At 39.7% G+C, this 22,090-nt stretch overlaps 1 long non-coding RNA gene across 1 annotated transcript in view; it reads left to right on the forward strand.

The window, feature by feature from the left end:
- LOC139745337 (uncharacterized) overlaps positions 1 to 22,090 on the forward strand; it is a 100,934-nt gene that overhangs the window by 43,844 nt on the left and 35,000 nt on the right. Inside the window, exon 2 of the long non-coding RNA XR_011711884.1 lies at positions 19,644 to 19,678. This is a non-coding gene — a long non-coding RNA (uncharacterized lncRNA). The remainder of the gene's footprint in view (positions 1 to 19,643; positions 19,679 to 22,090) is intronic.

The following is a 22,090-nucleotide window of genomic DNA, read 5'->3' on the forward strand; positions in this document are numbered from 1 at the left end:
ATTGTCGGCCAGTGCTTTGTATTTTGATTGTCTTTTTAGTGCCAAAAATTAAAGCCAGCAGGAATAGAGAGTAATTTCTTTTTATTGGGTCAACAAACAAACAGAAAAGATGAACATTTCTCAATGCTGCCGAACAATAAGATTTTATGATCCTTTCAGAGTGAAGGTAGCGATATCGTCGGGGCTGCATTTGATTGTGCAACCATGTGTTGCAACGAAGAGAAAATAATTTGTATAGAATGTCACCGAACTTGGTGTGTCTGTGTGTACTATGTGTATGTGTGTGTGTGTGTGTTTGTGTATGTGTAGAGACAGGGAGAACATAGACACAATATAGATTGTATGTTAAAGGTCCTGATTACCTTTGGGAGCAGTAATTTCAAAAAATTTTAAGATATCACATTTGATACATTTATATGTGTAGATTTGTTGTATCATAAAACATCCTACCATATAAAACAATTTTTGCAATAAAGCCTAAAATATAAGGAGATATCAGTATTTTTCTCCATAAACCGTAACTGTAGACAGTTTAGTCTGGAAACATTTTTATTATAACTATTGTTTACATTTTGTATATTAAACAATATTTAACATTGATCATACTGATTCAAATTTTTACATTGGTTGTTTCTATCCCTAACTCACATTTTAGAACTATTTTGAAGCACTAATGCTGGGTTTTTGTTTCATCTGCAAATGGTAAATTATGCCTTTAAGAAGTAGCTATTTATCTGTGAATGTAGGAGAAATAGATAGATAAAGAGAGAATGATTGAGTAAGAGGAGAAAGTAGGACAAGGTGAAATGTTCTTTTTCATGATATGTTAAGAATATTTGATCTCACGGCTATTGACATTCACCTTGCCGAAAGTGCAGTGACGACCCGACCGAGAGAGGTCGTCACGTAAGCACCTTCAGTGGGAGAGAGTTGATGGGGCGCAGGGATCCAAGGGAGAGTCATGAAGGTAGGATTAGAGAAAAAAAGGGGGAGAGAAAGAAGAACTGAAAAGAAAGGAGGGAGTAATGAAGGAGGAGGGAGAAAGCTGCTCCGAGGGAGATAGCGTTCAAGACAGCTGAGGGAGGGAAGGATGGTAGAAAAGGTAGAGATAAGAGTACAAGAGGGATCTTGTAACAAAGTGGTACTTAAGCACCTGCCCGGGGCAGGGAAATCCAAGTCGGGCAAGTGATTTGGAACAATGAGAAAAAATGCTAGCCCGCATTGGGCAAGCAAAAAGTTTTGAAGTCCCTTTTTTCACTTTTCCACCCTACAAACCCAAGAAGTCAACCATACAGAGAGGCCCCAAGATAATAACTGTTCAGTGATGCAACACACTTTACTTTCATTTCAGCAACTTTCCAACACTCTTACGTGAAGAATCCCCAATATGCAGTTCAACACAGTTTCAGTAGTGTGTTCTACTAATATTGCTGCATTCTATTCTGTCAGTCCACATGTATGTGAAGATGAACTTTACCTTTAGGTGCTGCCGGACTGTTAGGTGTGTGCTGATAAGGAGCAGAGTCATTCTCAGTTTGCTGGTTACCAGGAGCATCAAATCACAGAAATGTGTTATCTGGGACTCTATGAGTTAAATACCTCTTCTCTTGACCTACCCTGACCTGACCTGACAATGAAACAAGGAATCTGACGCTTCTGATCCTCTTGCCATTCTATGGTCTTCGCAATAAACATTTTTTTTTTTTTTTTGTCCCCACATATATGTGCCTGTATTCCTTCTCATTCCAAGCCCCATCTTCATGATCTACCCCAACATAGGCACGGAATGTCCATGGTATCATTTTTTCAATACCCGTCCATCAGACCCCCTTTCATGATCCTCCACCTAACCACTTTTCACAGAGCCTAAATTTTCACCCCTATACTCCCATAATACATGTTGTGTCTTTGTTTACCTTTTTTGATGTCCCTGGCAACGCATGTCCAACCGTCGTCGCCGCATGTCACTCATTGCAGATCTGACAGTAACCGCGTTATCGTCGATGACATTTTTGTCAACAGCGTGCAGCTCTTTAAGGCCACGAGGGCTTTGCTCGCACTCCGAAACTCCTGTTTCACACCTGAGCATCTCAGCGTTCGTCCGCCGAGCTGCAGGAGAATTAAGTCGCATGACTGGGCGGATGCATTTGAGTAAACACGAAATGTTGTGGCACTCTCCAACAATATTTTTGTAGTTGCTGGCACGTGGGTATGATTTTCAATCAGTTATTTTTCTTCTGCAGAGTGGAATTTGAAAGCTCTGTCCACCTCTATTTTAACAGTCCTTGCAACTTTGCCAGTTGGGTTCATGTGCAGGAGGAACACCAAGCGATAAGAAATGGGCACATGCAACTGTGCAGTGTGAGACTGTTCTCACACGTACCGAGGGTGCGTAACTTTGAAACACGATTTTAATGATGCATAAGTAGAATCTTGATCAAATTACGCATTTTTACTGTGTTTTATGCAGACTGGAATCGCGGAGGGTGATTTTAATCGTGGACTCAAATGATGGTCGGGAAGTGTTTTCCAATCACGATTCGCCAGAATTACAAAACGAAACAGTCGTTTGTACGGATTGACCTTCAAATTGTGCTCTAGGGGGTGGAGCCTATGGCGACCTTTCAACCACTTCTGCAGAGAAACTGCACTCCTCAAATGCTTGCACTGCATTCAAAGCGCATGCTACTTACTGCTCAAGAGTGATTAATGAGAACTTGGAAAGAAGCCACGCCTCCTCTCCTCACTCTCAAATTCAAAACTCTATTCCTTGGTCATGTTTATGCATGATAAATTGAATTGTAAATGCAGTCGTAATTGTTGTTCAACATTGCAATAACGTTGCTTGACTGGTGTGAAAACGGTCCAATATTAGCCAACAAAAGGATTGAGGATATACATTCATCAGTTGCAAAACATATGAGCAGGTTCCCACTTTCATGTTGTACACAAAGATATTTATACCCCCCCCCCCCCCATCAGACGTTTTGTTCTGAAGTTGGGCAATCTAAGCATGCGTAGGTACAAGTAAAAGTGACTGGAATAAGGGATAGCGAGGGAAAAAAAATGCATAGGAGTTGAAAGACTACACTAAGATAGATTTGGAAAAAAATTTCTTTCGAATGTTCTGTGGGCTAGCATCCTTCGTGCCCAGAGTGTGGATGTAATCGGTCTGTAGAATGCATTCAAATTGAGCCGACTTTCACACCCCTCAGTCCCACATGCATCGCTTCTGTATTATAGAAGTATGATCGGTAATCTGGGTGATTAACATCGTTTGCAGATAGGCAAGTAGCCCACTGGTGCCGCAGGAAAACATTCTGGGGTCGGCTGCGGGTCACGTTCTGCAATACAGTCTGCAAATTGTGAAGGAGAGAGAGGGAGCGAGAGAAAGAGAGAGAAGAGAAGAGATAGGGTTGGGGAGACTAGACTAAGTTGTCACCCATGTATCATTTTATTATTATTGTTTCTTTTTTTTTGATAGCATTGGGTAAATATAAAGTGCATTTTCAATTTTTTTTTTCAGAATGTCCTATCCATGCTTGATTTCCCTTGAGTTATGTTTTGATGGGAAAAACATTTTTTTCTTGTCCAGGTTGCATGTGACTACTGCACAATTGGCATTTTTTTTTTTTTTTGTAACTGGAGGAATAGAGAGAGAGAGAGGAAAAAAAAGAATGAAATGTGCAAATGACTGCAGAGGTGTTTATAGAAACGCTTTTTTTTTGATACACAGAACGAATGGGAAACTTGACATTGAGTGTCTACACAGAAAGGTCGGCTAGACTTTCCGATTAGTGCGCAGTAGATGCGATGTGTGCTTATGTGACTCGTGCAATTTGATTTTAATGGTTCATTGAGCAAAATTATCACTGTGAATAACTGTGACAAGAGTATAGAGCTATTCTTAGGGAGGGAAAAAACAACAAATTTGTGGCAGGGGGGGGGGGGGGAGGGGAGATGGGGGGGAGGTTCCTTGGGTGCAGGAATTCATTGATCACGTGAGCTCGCTCGTCTCATCTCGGAGTCATGGTGCGGTCAAATCCAAAAGTGTGAATGTTTGATTTGTGGATTTATAAGCGATGGCGGACTATTAGATTCAGCTGGTGTTTCATTCATGACGTTTGCACGACGCCCTGCATGTGTGAATGCATCCTGTGATCGTAGATCTGTCTGAGAGTCATGCTTTGTTTTGTTCTGTTTTGTTTTGTTTTTTGCCGTTGCTGTTGCTGTCACTGTGCGGAAGAGGGTTGTCGATAATTCTCTGGAATGACATTGTGGGTAGTCTTCATGAGGTATGCTACGGACATTGCTTCTTGAACATAATGTAGTTGTGCGTGCAATCTGTAATTCATGTAGGCCTATAATTTCAGGAGTTCGCCTATGGAGTTCCTTTTTGTATTCACACGCATTGTACTTTATACTTGGGGCTTGGTGTCTGTATTCAATATTAATGATATGCTGTTACTTGTATCTTTGTTATGCCTCCGCCACGAAGTGGTGCCGTAGGCATTATGTTTTCGGGTTGTCCGTCCGTCCGTCCTTCCGTCCGTCCTTCCGTCCGTCCGTCCTTCCGTCCGTCCTTCCGTCCGTCCGTAATGAATTTTGTGGACAGGGTAACTATCAAAACCTTTTGAGGTATCCTAATGAAACTTGGCATGTATGTGTATTAGGGGGTGAAGTTGTGCCTATCAACTTATGGGTGCACATGCTCAAGGTCAAAGGTCAAAAGGTCAAGGTCAAATGCTTAAAATTTCACTATTTCCCCCATATCTATGCAATGCCTGAAGATATTTTCTTGAAACTTAGTGTATACATGTATTGCCCAATTAAGATTCTCTGGTAAAAGTTTGGGGTCATGAGGTCAAAAGGTCAAAGGTCAAAAGGTCAAGTAAAATATTAAAATTTCACTTTTTTCTCTCTATCTTGGAAATTGTTCAAGGTATCTTTATGGAACAAATGCATGTACTGACTGGCAGTGGTTATCTAGGGAATTTGGGGTTTGTGGGTCAAAGGTCAGGGGTCAAAGGTCAAGGGCAATACTTCAAAATTTTACTATTTTCCTTATATTTATGCAATGCCAGCAGGATTATTTTTTTAAAAACTTGATGTATGCATGTATAACCCACTAGATATTCTCTGGGATTTTTTTTTTTGCCAAGAAGGCCAAAGGTCAAAAGGTCAAAGATCAAGTGAAAGTGCTGAACTTACTCCTTTCTCCATATCTCGGAAGTGGCTGAAGTTATCTTTAAACTTAGTACATATGTTCTGCGTGACAGTGATTCTCTTATGAATCAAAGGCCAGATGAAGATGATAACAATTTACTGTTCAATACGGAAATTGCACTTTTACTCCATACCTTGAAAATTACTCAAGTGTGTAAACTTATGAAAGGGTCAAAGTCGAAGTTCAAGTTCTTAAATCCCCAAATACACGCTCTCCTATTCATCAATTAAACATAGGTCAAGGAAGGTGAACATTTGATACATTTGTGACAAACATGTCATTTTAATATTTTGCCAATTTTGTGAAAATGTAATCACACATTGTCCACATGTACTATAGACCTATTAGGAGAATCATGCATTATGGCGGAGGCATGCCAGTCGCCATAGCGACATTTCTAGTCTTTTTTAATTTTGATTTTGATTTTATCCCGTATACTGACTTATCAGTCCACAAATCAAACGCTCTCGTGCAATTTTGGGACGTAGTGTGACGCATCAAGAATCATTGTCAATCTGCAATTTCTCACCACGCTCAAGCTGTTTTGAGTAATTAGAGTAAAATGAGACGGAGGGATTGATAGATGTTGCAGCCGAATTTTAAAGACATATAAAGATTACAAAATTATGGAATTCAAAATTTCCACTTGTTTTTATTGAATACACAGAAATTGGTTGAAAGAAGCAATTAGTGTCCTACTGTACCTCACATATGTCTTTCATTTGTTTGTGCACAGAAAAACATTTCTTATTTGGTTGATGATATACAGTGTCGCACCTGAGCCTCCCCCCATATTCAGCTAAAAGGTCTGTGTATGTACAAGACTATAATTGATGCTGAAGATGCATCATATTCTTTCTCTGTTTTTGCTTATGTCAAAAAGGGATTGTTTAGTGTAAGTCTTACAGTGTATGTACAGTTCAGCTGGAGATTTACATGTATGAGCTGATGTCATCACATTTTGCCACTTGATTCAAACATGTGGATATGACTCATGTCACTGATTGGTAAAAACCGTAGACACCTAGGGTGCGTTCGAGCGCTCTAAAGCGAACCAAAGCGAACTGAACTAAAGCGTACTGTACCGATATGTGCCAGATTTGAAGCGTTCGAGCACTCTATCGAGAAAGCGTACCTCACCAGTTATTGTTAGAAAAGGTCACGCAATTTTGTAGCAAGAATGTCATCCACCTGGCGCTTGAACTTCTTACAGCTGTCCCGAACAAAGAGAACGATGTCTTTGCATTGTGACGTATGCGCATGATACGCGCATGCTTTACAGTGAACTTTTGTTATGCTTTTGGAGCACATTGGGAAGTGGTCCACTTTTGGCTCGGTACAGTACGGTACTGTACACTTACATGTAAAAGGAGCGTTCGAGCGCTCCTCTGGCGCGGGTACAGTACGGTACAGTTCGCTTTAGGAGAGCGCTCGAACGCACCCCTAGACATTTCATAGCTCTCTCTTTTTTTTAGGTCGAATTTTTTTTTGACACCTCATCTATTTTCATTCAGTTTTACTCTGTTTATTTCAAGTCGACCATCTCTAGATAAAAAGCTGCTCTATATGACAGCATTAGTCAACTTTGCTAACTTTATGCAAATTTATCATGTTCCTTCCCCTGGGAATGACACTGATAAGCCATTCCACTATTCTGCTGTCAGACATTACTATACATGTACTTGGAATCCAGTTACATTAGTTGTTGCTGTACTGGGCAAACCTTTGGCAAGCTTTCTCTTTGGAGGGAATGCATTTTGTTGAAGGGCACTGACTGGCAAAGACCTTGTTTTTGCTGTATGACAGATACCCTGTTCATAAACAACATGTATGACAACATTTTTGTCTCCAAAATTGTAGAGACTCTACAAAAGGATGAGTCTCTTTAAAATTTGTCAAGACTCTTCAAAAGAATGACATTTATGCAATCTTTTGATGGGTTGATGCTCTGTAAAAATACATCACTCCATACATGGAGGTGATCCCTGCTCCATACAATTGATGTGCATGCGTGTAAATGCTCTGCTATAATCAATACAATACCCAATGATATGGAAGTAATTTAGTGAACGTTGAATACATGTGCTTATCGCTACTATTAAAGTGCACAATGAAGGAAAATTTTCACATAAGATTTAAATACTAAGTGAATTCTGAAAATGCCATTAAGAATTACTTGGTGTTCACCTCATAGACAACATAGTCATGCTTTATAGTTTTTCATTTGCATTTGTTGTTGAAGAAGAAAAAATGATCAGCTAGAATTCTCCTTCATCTTGACAGTCTCCTTTCTACAGAAAAAGGAATGCATAAAGTTTGAATATGTTCCCATACTGGTCTATATCGACACGCATCAGGAGAATACTGTAAAACGAGGAATGTTCACCTGCATTTTAATTTTGCGAATTTTGCGAGTGCCAGGATTCATGAAATTGAAACTCTACACTGTATGCATTGAATGCCAGTGGCAATTAGCAAAAATTTCAAGCTGCAAAAAAGGCTGTCGGCTCCATTTGGCAAAAATTTCATGCCACGAATATATCTTGTTTTCCAGGAGACCAGATTACTGACATATTATTTATCCCTTTGTATAATACAGACTGGTTACTGTAGTGACAAATCAGCAAGTGTCCAAGAGGATGGCCTGATGTGACAAAAGCTGATGAGTGCATGCTTGATTCCTAGATTCTGAAATGCACTTTTATGTATTTGAGCTGATATGTGCGAATTCAATTCCTGGATAGTGAAATGTTCATACCAATCAATGCTATGAAGGTGAGAATAAGCAAGGGAGGGGGGGAGATGGGTTTGCTTGAAGAACAGTTTTACAGTCCAGCATGTCAGTAGATGCCTGCATGTCCTGGAATGCAGATCCCCCAGGTACTACCCCTTGACCCTGTGAACTTTACTTCCTGGAACCTGACAGGTTCCAAAACACTACATAGTCTTCCAGCATGACCCCTAAGTAGGATTTGAGTGTGCCCAGTGCAGCATAGTCTAGGAACTCAGACTGTCTTTCTTTCTTTCTGTGGGAAGTACTGTATAAGCTGTCATTATCGCGAGGGTTTAATTTTCGCGAATTTGGCGAATCACAGTTGGACCGCGAATTTAACAACACTTGAAAATGTCACCATATGCTAAGGTGGTAGTGCACTTATGAAGGCCTTTGTGTCAAATTTCTAAAACAACATCTCGCGAAAACGTCCGTGACCTCTCTCGCGAAAACGTCTGTGACCTCCTCATTTGCGAAAATATCTGTACAAGAAATAACAGCGTATACAGTATACATCAACCCCATAAAAGGTACGTGTAGCTATTGGTATTGACACTTTCCAACGACACAACCAAGTTGAACAGTGTTTCCCAGGTGGACAATGCAGTAGCTGCTTGTGTGTCTGGTTGAGCAACACATGCTTTATGTTTACATGGGTATGGTCCTGTCTTTGTTGCCATCTGCTTCATGCAAATATTACAATATTCCCAGAGAGAAATTAGTGTGTTGGAGATCATGTGCACCAGTTGTCTGGTGTACCTTGGGTCATGGGAAATGGAAGTTACATGATATAGTGAAATTAAGTATCTCCTCAAAATAAAAAACACAAACAATAACAAAAACAAAAACACCCCCTGAGAAAAAGAAACAAGATGAAAGCCCAAAATATGACTGGCCAGTTTTACATACTGTTACGACCAAAATCACTCCGAGAATGATCGCACAAAAGAAACAATCAACTGATGTTCAGGCGGTTTATTAACAGTGATATTGTAGGTACAGACTGGTAATCGGTTTCACATCAGTACAATAATGATCAATAGAAACAAATATAAGTCAGTAATGGAATCACTTACGTACGCATTACACGCAATATCCCTGGAAATGTCCAAATACGATGCTCGATGCACAAACGAATGATCCGCGATGCACCGATGAATGATTCCTCTGACGTAACTCCAGAGGCACAGGTTACGATAGTCCACGGTATAGATCCGGGGTAAAATCCACGATATACGTCCACGGCGAAACGTGCAGAGTCCAAATGTTGTGACGACCACATCCAGTTGATGCGTTGAATGATGATTCACTTAATATTGTCCACCTAGGAATCCAGCCCGTCACAGCTTTGCCGTAGCAATGTCCATTGACATAAAAATGGTGTCTATCTCCAATGAGGGCACATTAATTCTCTGCAGGCAAAATGTCTCCCAGGCCTTATCTCCACAAACATAACAGGTCAGCAGGTAACACAGGACTGACTATAACAAGTCGCTTCAGAGCCAAAAGTGACGTAACTCTCAGAGCAGAGGTGTTGGGTACTCTGCCTACTGCAGAATTCCTCTGGCTTATATACTATCCATTCACCCCCTTCTAGCACATTCTATAACTCTCTCCAACCTACTAGCCAGTCCAAGTTCCAGGAAACCTGGATGACTCACTGCCTAACTATGTACAAAACATCATTACCAAGAATAACTACCAATCACATTGGGCTACAGGGACAGTGCCTCACTCAGCCAAATATGTAAGCACTTCCCAGAAAATTCTGGAAAGGGTGAAATCATTCTAGATTGAGTGAGTTATAATGTATTTCCTCTTACATGCATGTACTGTGTAGTTACATTGTATACCACCTAGAAAATTCTCCACTGGTCTGGTCAGCCTGTATGTACTATATCTATACCACATAGAATGTTCTCCATTAATCTGGTCCACCTGTGTACATACACATTAAAACAGCCAGGCATACAGTACATCATACATGTACGTGTACATAACTACTAGTGTGTACATTTGTGACAATACAAAACATCAAGTGATGTTGATTTGTCTGTACTGTAAAAGTGGATATTTTCGCTTGACGAATTTTATGCGCTCGGCCCGGTAAGTAAGAGTTTCGTATGTTTTTTAATCCCGCGTAATCGAGACAGTACAATGTAAGTACGGGAACATATGGCAAGCAAAAATATTCACATGCTTTTATTTTTTGTGCTAATTTCTGGTTGCGCAAAATGCGCAAAAATTTCAACACTGCCAAAATTTCCACTTTTAGTAATGATTTCTAAGAGGTACGATGTACCAATGTGATTGATTGGTTGACAAGTGAGGAGAAGGAGGAGGAGGAGGAGCTTGGAGGAGGAGGAGGAGCTTGGAGGAGGTGGTCTAGCGAAGTAGGCGATATGATGACATTCGTAGCATCTGTAGTGCACATGGTTTACAATGCACAGTGGATTGTGTTACCAAACACTGATGTCAGGACTGCAGGTTCAGCATGCATAGAGAAGGGTCACCCTGTGTCAACACCTGTTGGATATGACAAATGTAAACAGAGAGAAGTGTTACGAGAGTAGTGTCAACAATACTTTTTTTTTGCATTTATGAAAATGAGCATATAAAATCCAACAGGATTGAGTATTATTATTGATTAGTAGTAGTATTGCTATTATTGTTATTATTATTTTTATCATGATTATTTTATTGTTAATATTGTTATTATTGTTGTTATTATTATTATCATTATTATTATTATTATTGTTATTATGATGATGATGATGATGATGATGATGATGATGATCATCATCATCATCAGTATTCCCTTGTAATTGCTGTGTGCACACATGTAGGCCTATGTGTGTTTGGGGTGGGGGGAGGTATTCTTGCCTTGTGTCTTTACTGGTGTTGAACTTTGTACCCTCATAAAGACACTGGTCTGTCATTGAACATGTTCCAAGAGTTTGGTTAATATATGACTCATTTTTTTCCTCTTTTCTTTGATGAGTGTATATGTAGGGCCTAGATATCTACTGATAATGCCCTTGGGCAAATCTTGGCTCTTTACAACTGTTATAGTACTGCCCTGCTCTTGTGTTAGTATTCTACACTTCTATCTCACAGGGTACCCAGTACTGTTGTATAGGCCTATATTTGATATTGTACGTGTGCACAATTAAACTATAGTATGTCATATATTTTATACTTTTGTAGATGTATATATATCTTTAATATATCTTATATTCATGTTTGTATAGATGTTTAAGGGATGCAAGTGTCACTGTTCATGGAAGTGCGGCCAATTGTTGTTGTTTCATTTGCTCCAATTAATACCCATACATCAGGTGTGCTCAAAGCTTCACACCAGCCAGTCCCTCAGCCGATGTAAGGGCAGTTTACTGACATCAACTTCTGTGTCAGTCAGTACAAGCATTGAATGCCCTGTCTCCTATCATTAACTGAACTTCCGATCTCCTCATCCTTTCTTGCGTTTACTCCCCATACTTCGTGTGAGGTTGCACATGCTTTTCCATATTCGCAAATCCTCACATAGCATGCAGAGCGCAAAATCCGCACAAATAAAACTGCCCCGCATACCCAATTCCCATTGATAGTGCAAATTAACTGCAAGACATTGGACCATCAAATGTCTCTTGCTTATGGGGTGTTTCACACTTAAAAGAAAAAATGTGTTTGTGCTTGCATTTTTGTGCAAATTACAAGGTTCACATGCTGTTCTTAAACTTTAAGTTTATGTAAAAAACTTAACTCTTGATGATTAGCTTGTAGGTTAACACCGTGTGGACGCACTCGAAAGTTAGCAACCTTAAAGTTTAGTTGATGATTCGAACCATGAGACATCTTAGGGTTTACATACTCTCCACGAGCCATGGGGGTTTCCACTTGTAGTTTTGCTCCGTGTGGACACAATAGTCAAAGAGCTTGTGAGTTAGTGTGAACCTCGTGTCTCGTTCTCTGCCCTATATTGGATGGGCATAAGGCTATCTAGCAAAGACTCTGCACTTCCGTTGTAATCATCGAGTGGGGCTCGCTCGTAAGTTGTAACTTACAGTTTAGGTGCGCACATGAACCCATGTCGTGAATTCACGAGTGGAGCTAATCATCGATAGTTAAGTTTTCGACCTAAACTTCAAGTTTTGCAACTGCGTGTGAACGTAACAAGTGTGATCGTAGGACCAGCAGATTTCTCCATTTTTGCATCACGATGCAAAAACTGGGATGCGGCTACCATCAGACCCATGATTAGCCAGACATGATGTGAGAAGTGTATTTAACCCATTGAGGACCGGCTAATTTTGCTACGACACACATTTCCCATAGACCCCTGCCCGAGTATACTCAGGACTCGTTTTCAACGGGTTAAGAGGACTGTTAAAACATTATGCCTTTGGGCCTATTACAAGCAACAGAAATCTCGAATAGTATGAAGCCCGTTTTCAAACAGATATTTCTATGAGTTCCTTGCAAGTCTAAGGGTCTTTTAACATAGTGAGCCAACATTGTCCTTTCAGAAGAAGTCCTGCAATCTCCAAAAGCTTGGCAAAACATTGGACTTGTTCCTGGAAATGGATTAGTATCTTATTGACCGGGACTGAAAGCAAAAGTGCGGCATGTATTATTGCATTTATTTGTCAATACTTTTAATAGTGTTAAAGGTCAGTCCAACCTATGGAGAAATTACTGTAAGCAGTGTAGAAAAAAAAATCAAAGGAAATTCAGGCACAAAAATGTTGGTGACATTCTAACATCGACAAGAGTTAGACTTAATCGAAATTTGCATTTTCTCTGAATGATTTGAAATCCAATCAATATCTTGCCATTTTTTTTTGTCTCGCCCACCGGAGGTGAAGGCGAGACTAAGGGATCCAAATGGCGTCCGTCCGTCGTCCGTCCGTCGTCCGTCCGTAGTCCGTCCGTCGTCCGTCCGTCGTCCGTCCGTCGTCCGTCTGTCGTCCGTCACAAATGTTAAAGTTTACCTGCAAGACTCTCTTATGATGCATAACTTGGCATCTGTTACAGCAATGGCAGCCACACTTGGGTGATAGAAGCACTAGGGGTATCTTCATGTTATGGTGTTGTCAGAGGTCATGTGATGATGTCAAAGGTCAATTGAGGTCATATATTAAAGAGTATGTGCAAGACTCTCTTTTCTATGTTAAAGTTTACCTGCAAGACTCTCTTTTGACAAATAACTTCACATAAGTTGCTTGGATTACAACCTAACTTGGGTCATAGATGCACTGGGGGTACCTTCATGTTATGGTGCCGTTGGAGGTCACAGGATAAGGTCAAAGGTCATTTGAGGTCAAACGTTAAAGTTTACTTGCAAGACTCTCTTATCACATGTAACTCGACACATGTTGCTACAATGGCAATCAAACTTGGGTGATGGATGCACTGGGGGTACCTTCATGTTATGGTGCCGTAAGAGGTCACATGATAAGGTCAAAGGTCATTTGAGGTCATACGTTAAAGTTTACTTGCAAGACTCTCTTATCACACGTAACTCAGCACATGTTGCTACAATGGCAATCAAACTTGGGCGATGGTAGATGTCTCTTGGGAAGTTGAAGGTAACCACAAGGTCAAAGGTTACAGACAGGGGTCAACGAACTTTTAGGGCCCAATGTTAAGTTTTTAGGGCGCATTTCGTTTATGGCTCATAACTTCTGATCCCTTTGTCCGTTTGTGACCAGACTTGGATGGAAGATGTCCCTTGGGGAGGTGAAGGTCGTCACAAGGTCAAAGGTCACAGACAGGGGTCAACAAACTTTTAGGGCCCAATGTTATGTTTTTAGGGCGCGTTTTGATTGTGGCTCATAACTTTTGATCCCTATGTCTGTTTGTGACCAAACTTGGACGGTAGATGTCCCCTGGGAAGTTAAAGGTCATCACAAGGTCAAAGGTCACAGAAAGGGGTCAACAAATTTTTAGGGCCCAATGTTAAGTTTTTATGGCACGTTTCGATTATGGCTCATTACTTTTGATCCTTTGTCCGTTTGTGACCAAACTTGGATGGTGAATGTCCCTTAGGGTGTTGAAGGTCACCACAAGGTCAAAGGTCATAAGCAGGTCAATTAACTTGTGGGAGTTATAAAAAATATTAATTCCTTGTACGCGAATGGGCGAGACACAATTCGGCGATTGCCTTGTTTTGACAGAGCATGCAACCTTGGCACTGAAACATACAGGCATCCTCCGTTTAGAAGAAATTGTTGAACAATAATGTTCTAGGCAGTTAAGCTGCTGCGAATGAATTTTCTGTCAGTCATGAGCTAGTTTTCTTCCTCTTTTCATAAATATTTGTCTTGTGTTGATGGTGCTGTAAGGAGAATACCGAGGAAGAATGGGTATACACTCATTTTCTCGAAGCTCTTCAATTTTCTGTCAGTGTCTCAGAGGCCATTCCAGTTCAGTTTCAGTCTCAAGAGAAAAGAGGAAGTGCTAGGCAGCGGCTGTCACAAATATGTTCTAAATGACCGATTATGCCAAAAGCATAAATTCCTGAGGATAATGGAATTCAATGAGCCCTCTGAAATACTTAATGTAAACAAAAGTATACAATCAGCTAAAGACCTTGTTCTCTGAAAACATTTGACATACCTGTGGGTACAAATATGAGACAATGATCTGAGACAGAGCTATTTTCTGTTTGAAAACAATGTGTGTTGCAGGTCTTACCATCATTTTCATTGTTGAAATGTTTCGTTCAGAATTATATAACGTGGGGAGTGAAGCGACATTTTGAGAAGCACTTCATGTATTATGAGTTGATGGCTGCTGATGAAATTCTCTTAAATAAAGAATCATATAAACACAAGGAATTGGACAAAAGTATAAAATATGTGGTGAAAATTTCCTTTGTAGCAGCGAGCATGTTACAATTTTTACATCCTCTGTGTCAATATTGTGTGATTGTGAGCTCATTTTGGGGGAATTTTTTTTTTGACAGTCGAGGAGAAAGTTTCCAAAAATTGATTGCTCGATGATGTGTACTGTAAGAGTGGTTTCTTTCGCATACAGATACTTTCGCGGTTTCCATCGGTGCCGACTTTTTCGCGTGTGTTTAAACTCAAAGCGCGAAAAGTGCGAAAATAAAACCACTTTTATAGTATTAAAAAGATTTTTTCTTGCGTGTTTATGATTGAATTATAGACAGCTGTGTTTACACAGAGTGACTTGTGCTATATTGAGGCACGATACCGTTTGCATTGGACTGTATTGAGATGACAGTCTACAGGGATGTGTGCTTTTTACAAACTGTGCCACTGTTCTACAAAGAAATTGACATGTTTACATCATGTAAGCAAAAGGCAGGGCTTTGTTTATTTACGAAACTGTGGCAAACGGTGTAATGCCATAGAGAAGTTGATACAGCCCTGTCAAAACAGAGGAAATGCTCTTAACTTGTCAATGTACTTTTTTCCCCCCAGTGCCTGGGACCAAACAAATCTGTTAGGTAAGGGACTGTCTCGGCCACTGCAACAATAGGCCTTATTTACCTGACTGACCCTGGATGTGTATAAATAGGCGATCAATAATGGGATTGCTGGGGAGTCCGCGCTACTGACTTGGTTGACCACCCGTGCCCGACAGACTGGTGTTGTTAAAAGCCGGGCAGGAGACCACTGGTCAAGACTAGTGGGTTTGGTAATAGTCGGTCAGTGTGCAGGCACTGTGATCTCCAATGGTCATTTGATGGTACATAAAGTATCAGCATACCAACCTGCTTGTCAGCTGTTTCCGTGGGGATTAATATGCTCCTGCCCGGGACCATGGTCAAGCAATAAGACTGACCTTTCAAAAAAAAAAGAGAGGAAAAATAGAGAAAAAGTTGATGACTGTATATTTTAGACGACTCATTCTGTCTGAAATTTATCATTCTGCCTTTGGCAATACACTGTACGACTAATGACAAATTTATTGGCAAGTTTTGATGACCAATCTATACTTCATACTCTGAGTTGATAGCTGATTTTTTGCCGTTGTCTGGCATTTTCCCCCATTTTCCCCCTTCTATGTCGTTTCCTGAGTTGTTGTTGCCATAATTTATCTGGAAGTCCCTAATCTGAGCCTCAATACACATGCTTATTATGTAAGATCCATCATTAAGAAAAAAAAAATGATGATAGTTGATTTCAAAAGACTTACTAGTATTCAAGTGAAAACATATATTGAGGTTTGGCAGTGTGACAAATTTCAAAATTTATTTTCAAGTTGTAATGACTGCAATAAAACAGCTGAACTAATCTGTTGTTGTTGTTGTTGTTCATTTTCCATCTGTGAAGATGGCTGGATAGCCCATATTCAGCTACACTAAGCTGGTCTTCCATGGGGTCTCATCTTTGGTAATTCTCAATAATGATTTAGTAGACAATTGGTTTCCTGTGTCTGTCACTTATTCCCTCCTTGTTTTTAATTGTGTGGGACCATGAGCAAATGAAAACAAATTTGTACTCGTAAAGAAAATAGAATAAAAGAAATGGATGGGGGGCAATGTGGGGAGGGGAAAAATGCTGCAGACATCCTATACTGTATAGCTTCCAAGCACTTATATAATGAGATTTGCCTGCTTTGTACTTTTCCAATGTACTCTTGAGCGGTTTCACTAAGAAGAGATGCCCGAAATTTTCACCTAGTCTTGTATCTAGACCTGTCCCTTTCTACCACCATCAGATGGGCTGGTTTGGAATGTTCAGGCACTTGACCACAAGCCATGCTTTATTGCACATGCCTTATACAAATCACTTAGAGGACCCTTGCCCTGACATGGGATTGAAAGAATTGATTGATACTGTTTATACTCATTGTATAGGAGGCAAATTATTGTCAGGGTTTTAAAAAAGAAAAAAAAAGATGGACTGATGTCTGTGTTGCAGTGTGGATCACAATGCTGTTGCAGTGATTTGTCTGTGTGTATCAGCACAAGATGATTATCGGTTTCTGCAAAGCTCTTCAAAAATTTATTATAAAAAACCATCATTTGTGGATTTGTGTGAACAGGGCGATTATGGCTGTGAGATGCTCTCATTTCCTACGAAGAAAGCACTGTAACATGACTATCGTAACTAGGATATAGCAAAAAGCAACCATCTGGTAACAGTACTGTCAGACACAGACTCCGTTTGTGCCCATAGGGAATAGCCTTGACTCAAGTCTTAATGTGTGAAAAAAGTGCATTAAAGGGGGGGGGGGGGGAAGAGGTAGGAAGGAAGGGGAATAACTTCCTGTAGCCTTGAAAGCAGGCTAATCAGGGGACTGCCAGAAGGGGAACTGGTGCCAGTGGCAATGACCATTCCAAGGCCCCTGCAGACAATGCCCAGGAGAGTAGCTTTGACCCCAGGCTCGATCAGGGATTTTAATTAATGAGGATGACAGGTGATAGTATGAATGGGTACACTGGTTCAGGACCAGAGATTTGGTGCAATCAGAAGCCTTTGGCATGGTCCTCACTTGTTAGACCTGTTCACACATGCAGTTACCCAAGCATAGCATTAAAAATATCAGATAGTTCTTGTATGTGTGCATGAAAAATTCAAACAATCATGATCTTTTCTATGATGCCAAATGCAGTCAATTTTTATTATTATTTTTTTTATTTTTTGAGCCCTTGCTATGATTTGCCTTGGAAAGTGGGTGTGAATGGCACATGAAGAAATTTTTTGTTGTTGTTGAAATGATGTAATCCTACAATGCAACTTGCTGCACTAGACACAGGGCAAGGGTGCCCAGGGTCATAATTAAGTGATTGTTTTAAGCATTACTTAAGTCACTATTTGAGAAGCATTACTTAAGTCATTATTTGAGATGCACAATTCTGAGATTTTAAGCATTTGAAGTGATTACTCTTGTGTTTGAACAGGCCTTTGTTTTTGTAGGAGCAGAACACTGACTTTGCTGTTTGCATCCCCCACAGACAGACAGCCCATCATTGTGCTACAGACTCTACTACAATGTAATTATTAGTCACAGTGTACCCACAATTTCTGTAAAATGTGCGATAGCTTTCTGTCCAAAACCAAGTCAAACAATGTTGTGGTCTTGACACATACTTTCATAAAGTTCTAAGATGTTTTACTTTTTTTTTCTGCTGAAGTGTTTTATGGACTGAGAAATCATGGAAGAATTTGGATCAGACCTTCTTCTTTGCCACTGTTTCCTCTGTTGATTATACTATTCATGACACAGATACTTGCCACAAATCACTACCTGTCTGACTTTGTTTGTTGGAAGACAGGAAAATCAATTGAATGCAGTGAATTTTGACGAAGTATATATAGATTGATGGATGATTTTGTGGTTGGATCTTGGATCTATAGAAAAGACATCAGAAGGCCACCACCAGCCAATCAATACCCAACAGAAAGGCGGATAGAGGTGAACACAGGTGGGATAGGAACAGGTGTGGTGTGTATGTGCGTGGTGTGCATTAGTGGTGTATGTGTGTGTGTGTGTTTGTTTGTAGGTGGGTGTCGCCGTTGTCGGCTGGTAGTGGAGGACACGCCCACCTCATCATCTTGGTCAAATGTGGAGTCATTTTATCCTCATCCTGGCATCAATAATATCATCTGGGGACTTGCTCTGTTGGCCCACCGCATGCCATAAATCATATTCCAACCCAGGCTGGGGGAAGTCGCCTGGGTGGGTCGGTTGTCGTGTAATAGCCTTCAGAGAATAGAGACATCACCCGCTCTGTCACCCCATCTATCGCCTCCCCCCTCCCCAAGAAGAAGTAGTTGTCCTCGTAACGAGAATTCTTATTCAGAAAAGCGGGGTTGAGCAGCATCTTCAATTGCAGAAAAGAGCGATGAGAGTAATGATTTTTTCACATTGTAATTTGTGAAGAATGGAGAAGCATTTTGTTTTTTCTTGGTATGATTTAAGAAAATGGCTACAAATGGTCAAAGTTTGAAATAATACTCCCATTTGCTACAAGTATGCTGAAGGTGCCAATGAAAGCGATAAGATAAATTCAAGCAAAGCAGAGAGTATTATAGATGTTAATTGTAATTTCGAAACATTGACAGTACAGAAGACAGTGTTAGATATATAATGCTTAGTGCTGAGTTTAATTTGTGTAAAGCCATTGCTGATGTTTGAGATGCAACACTTGATGTGATGGTCGCCTTCTGAAACGAGACTAACGGTTGATCACAGGGGCTAGTTATTTTCTTCAAATTTGTTATGTGCTTGTAATAACTGTGAATAAACTGTTTTATAATGTAAATAGCACAGTCTACAAGAATCTTCAGCCTATTGAAGGAGGTAGACTTAATCAGAAGAAGAAGAAGAAGAAGAAGAGCTGTGATGTTACCACTTGTGATTTGAAAGCTGTTCTGGCCATTAGCTGCAAGGTCTGGGATTGTACCATCTATAATCTGAACTGCTATGATGTCATATATAGACAATGAATCATTACGGGGGGATTGACGAGTCGTAGCGTGCTCGTCTGTGACAATGCCTGAGTTAGCGCTGTTCGCCGCTTTTCTGACAGTCTCGACTGTGGGCCGCAGTCGTCATGCAATCATTTATACCCGTCATCAATTTATGTGAGTGTCTTGTTAGAAGTGCATGTAAATTTATGCAATGATTTTTTTTTCCTTTTCCTTTTCTCTCCCCTGTACCCAGGTCCTTAACTGAAGTTCTGTGCATTCTGTGTGCATGTAAGTAAACCCCAACCCTTCTCCCTATCGACAAACGTCTTTTTGGCTGCGCGTGTGAGACAATTGATTAATGCTCTTTTACTGACAGGCACTGGGATGGCTGTTTTGGCTCGGGTTAGGCCGCTGCGATTGCTGTTTTGGCACGAGTTACTTACCAGTAGGCCTCCCTGTGTGCTTGTCTTGGGAATGTGTCTGTGAAATTGAAAGTTTGTGAATATTTGTATCTGTATTTTTGTTGGCATGTCACTTCGTTGCTCTTACAAGACCTGTCAATTACTATATAAGATTCAACTTTATCGCAGATTTTGCTGTCGAAGTAGCGTGCGTCAATTTCAACTCTTAAATCAAGTTGGGTATTAAAACTGAGAGAACAAACCGATGGCATTAGTATTGTTTCAACTTCATATTTTTCTCTTTGCTTCAGATGTGTTCTAGTAGGCCTAGAATAAAAAAAGCTTTACATTGCCAAAGAAAGAATAACTAATTTCGCTGTTGATAAAACGATATGACTTAATTGCACTTTGCTTTGATTCTGTGCCACATTATTCTGGATACCCCTAATAGTTTATTATTATGATAATATATATTTTTTTTTTAATGATGGCTTGTACTCTTTAAAGGTCATGTTTCCTTTGGGAACAGTGATTTAAAAAAAATGTTCAAGATATTACATTTGATGCATATGTGTTGGTCTGTTTTATCACAAAACATCCTACCATATAAGATTTTCATAATAAAGCCTAAAACGTAAGGAGATATCAGTATTTATTTTTCTTGAAACCATAACTGTAGATGGTTTAGTTTTAAAACATTTTTATTTTAACTATTGTTCACATTATGTATATTTAACAATACTTAACATCGATTATACGGATTCAAATTTTTTCAGTGGTTGTTTCTATCCCAAACTCACATTTTAGAACTATTATAAAGCACTAATGCTGGGTTTTTGTTTCATCTGCAAATGGTAAATAATGCCTTTAAGGAAAATTGTTGGTATTAACGGACAAGTTCACCTTCATAAACATAACGGTTGAGAGAATGTAGCAATATTAGTAGAACACATCATTGAAAGTTTGAGGAAAATCAGACAATCCGTTCAAAAGTTATGAATTTTTGAAGTTTTTGTGCAGTACCCGCTGGATGAGAAGACTACTGCAGTGTATGAATAACTTAGATGTCACATGCGTACAACAATATAAGCAAAATATAAAGAGAATTTCACAAAATTCCATCTTTTGAAAAAAGTACACATTCCCCTGACTCGTTACCGACAAATGTTATGGGTAATATTATTCCCCCTGCCTTTAGAAAGAGGCAAGTCAAGTGCTCTTTTATTATGCGAAAAAAGTGAAAATATGTTGAATTTTCTTTTACATTTTCTTTATACTGTTGTACGCATATGACTCACAAGCTGTAGTAGTCTCCTCATCCAGCGGTTCCAACACAAAAATTAAAAAAATTCATAACTTTTGCATCGATTGTCCAATTTTCCTCAAACTTTCACTGATGTGTTCTACTAATATCGTTGCATTTTCTCAACCCTTATGTTTATGAAGGTGAACTTGTCCTTTAATGGAAGGATGCAGCATCCAGTGATCTGTTCTAGCCAGCTGTCTTTACACTCTAGTGATTATAATGTTTCTGGTACTGCACTCATTTGCTGTGTACACTACTAAATGACAAAAAATGTAGCATTAGCTCAAAAGTATTTGATTTCGTCTGTCATAGCTATTATAGTGCGGTCATACCAAAAAAGGCATCAAATAACATGGCAGACAGACTAGATTGCCATTTCGGACACTGAAATGAATGCTTTTCATACTTGAACGGAGATGGTTGTGGTTGTATGGGATAGTCTCGCCTACCCAGAGCCTTTGTTGATAATGTGGAATCTGCAGTAACTCTTTCTGTTACTTTAGAAGGGATGGTACAGTTTTGGGTGAGATGGGGTTTCATATTGTAACTTTTTAATTGTTTTTATAATTAGAAATCACCCATGGAACTTAAAGAGAATACAATTCTAACAGCAATTCAAAGTTTTTTTGATGATTTTTTTTGTTGTTGAAATAGCTAAGATATCAAAAAACAAAGTAAAAGCATAGTGGTCTTTTAGATTATGAAAAGTGGATCCCACCTTTTATTAGGAGTGCTTTGGTTTTAGATATCTTAGCCATATCAAAACCAATTTTCATCTAACAAACATTGAATTCCTTTAAGAATTGTATGCTCTTTCATATTTCAGAAGAGATTTCGTATTGATCACAAAGAAAGTTGGAAACCTGAAGCCCCATCTCATTTAAAACTATGCCATCCCTTTAAGAACTGTGTGCACTGCCAGATTGATGAAGAATCTGCAGGAAATGGCATAATCGGGTATTTGGAACTAGATTTGCAGAGAATCTCTGGAAA

The sequence above is a fragment of the Diadema antillarum genome, unplaced genomic scaffold, assembly GCF_040938485.1.
Source record: "Diadema antillarum isolate AM-2024a unplaced genomic scaffold, OU_Dant_1.0 seq00001253_RagTag, whole genome shotgun sequence".
In the NCBI taxonomy this organism is placed as follows: Eukaryota; Metazoa; Echinodermata; class Echinoidea; order Diadematoida; family Diadematidae; genus Diadema; species Diadema antillarum.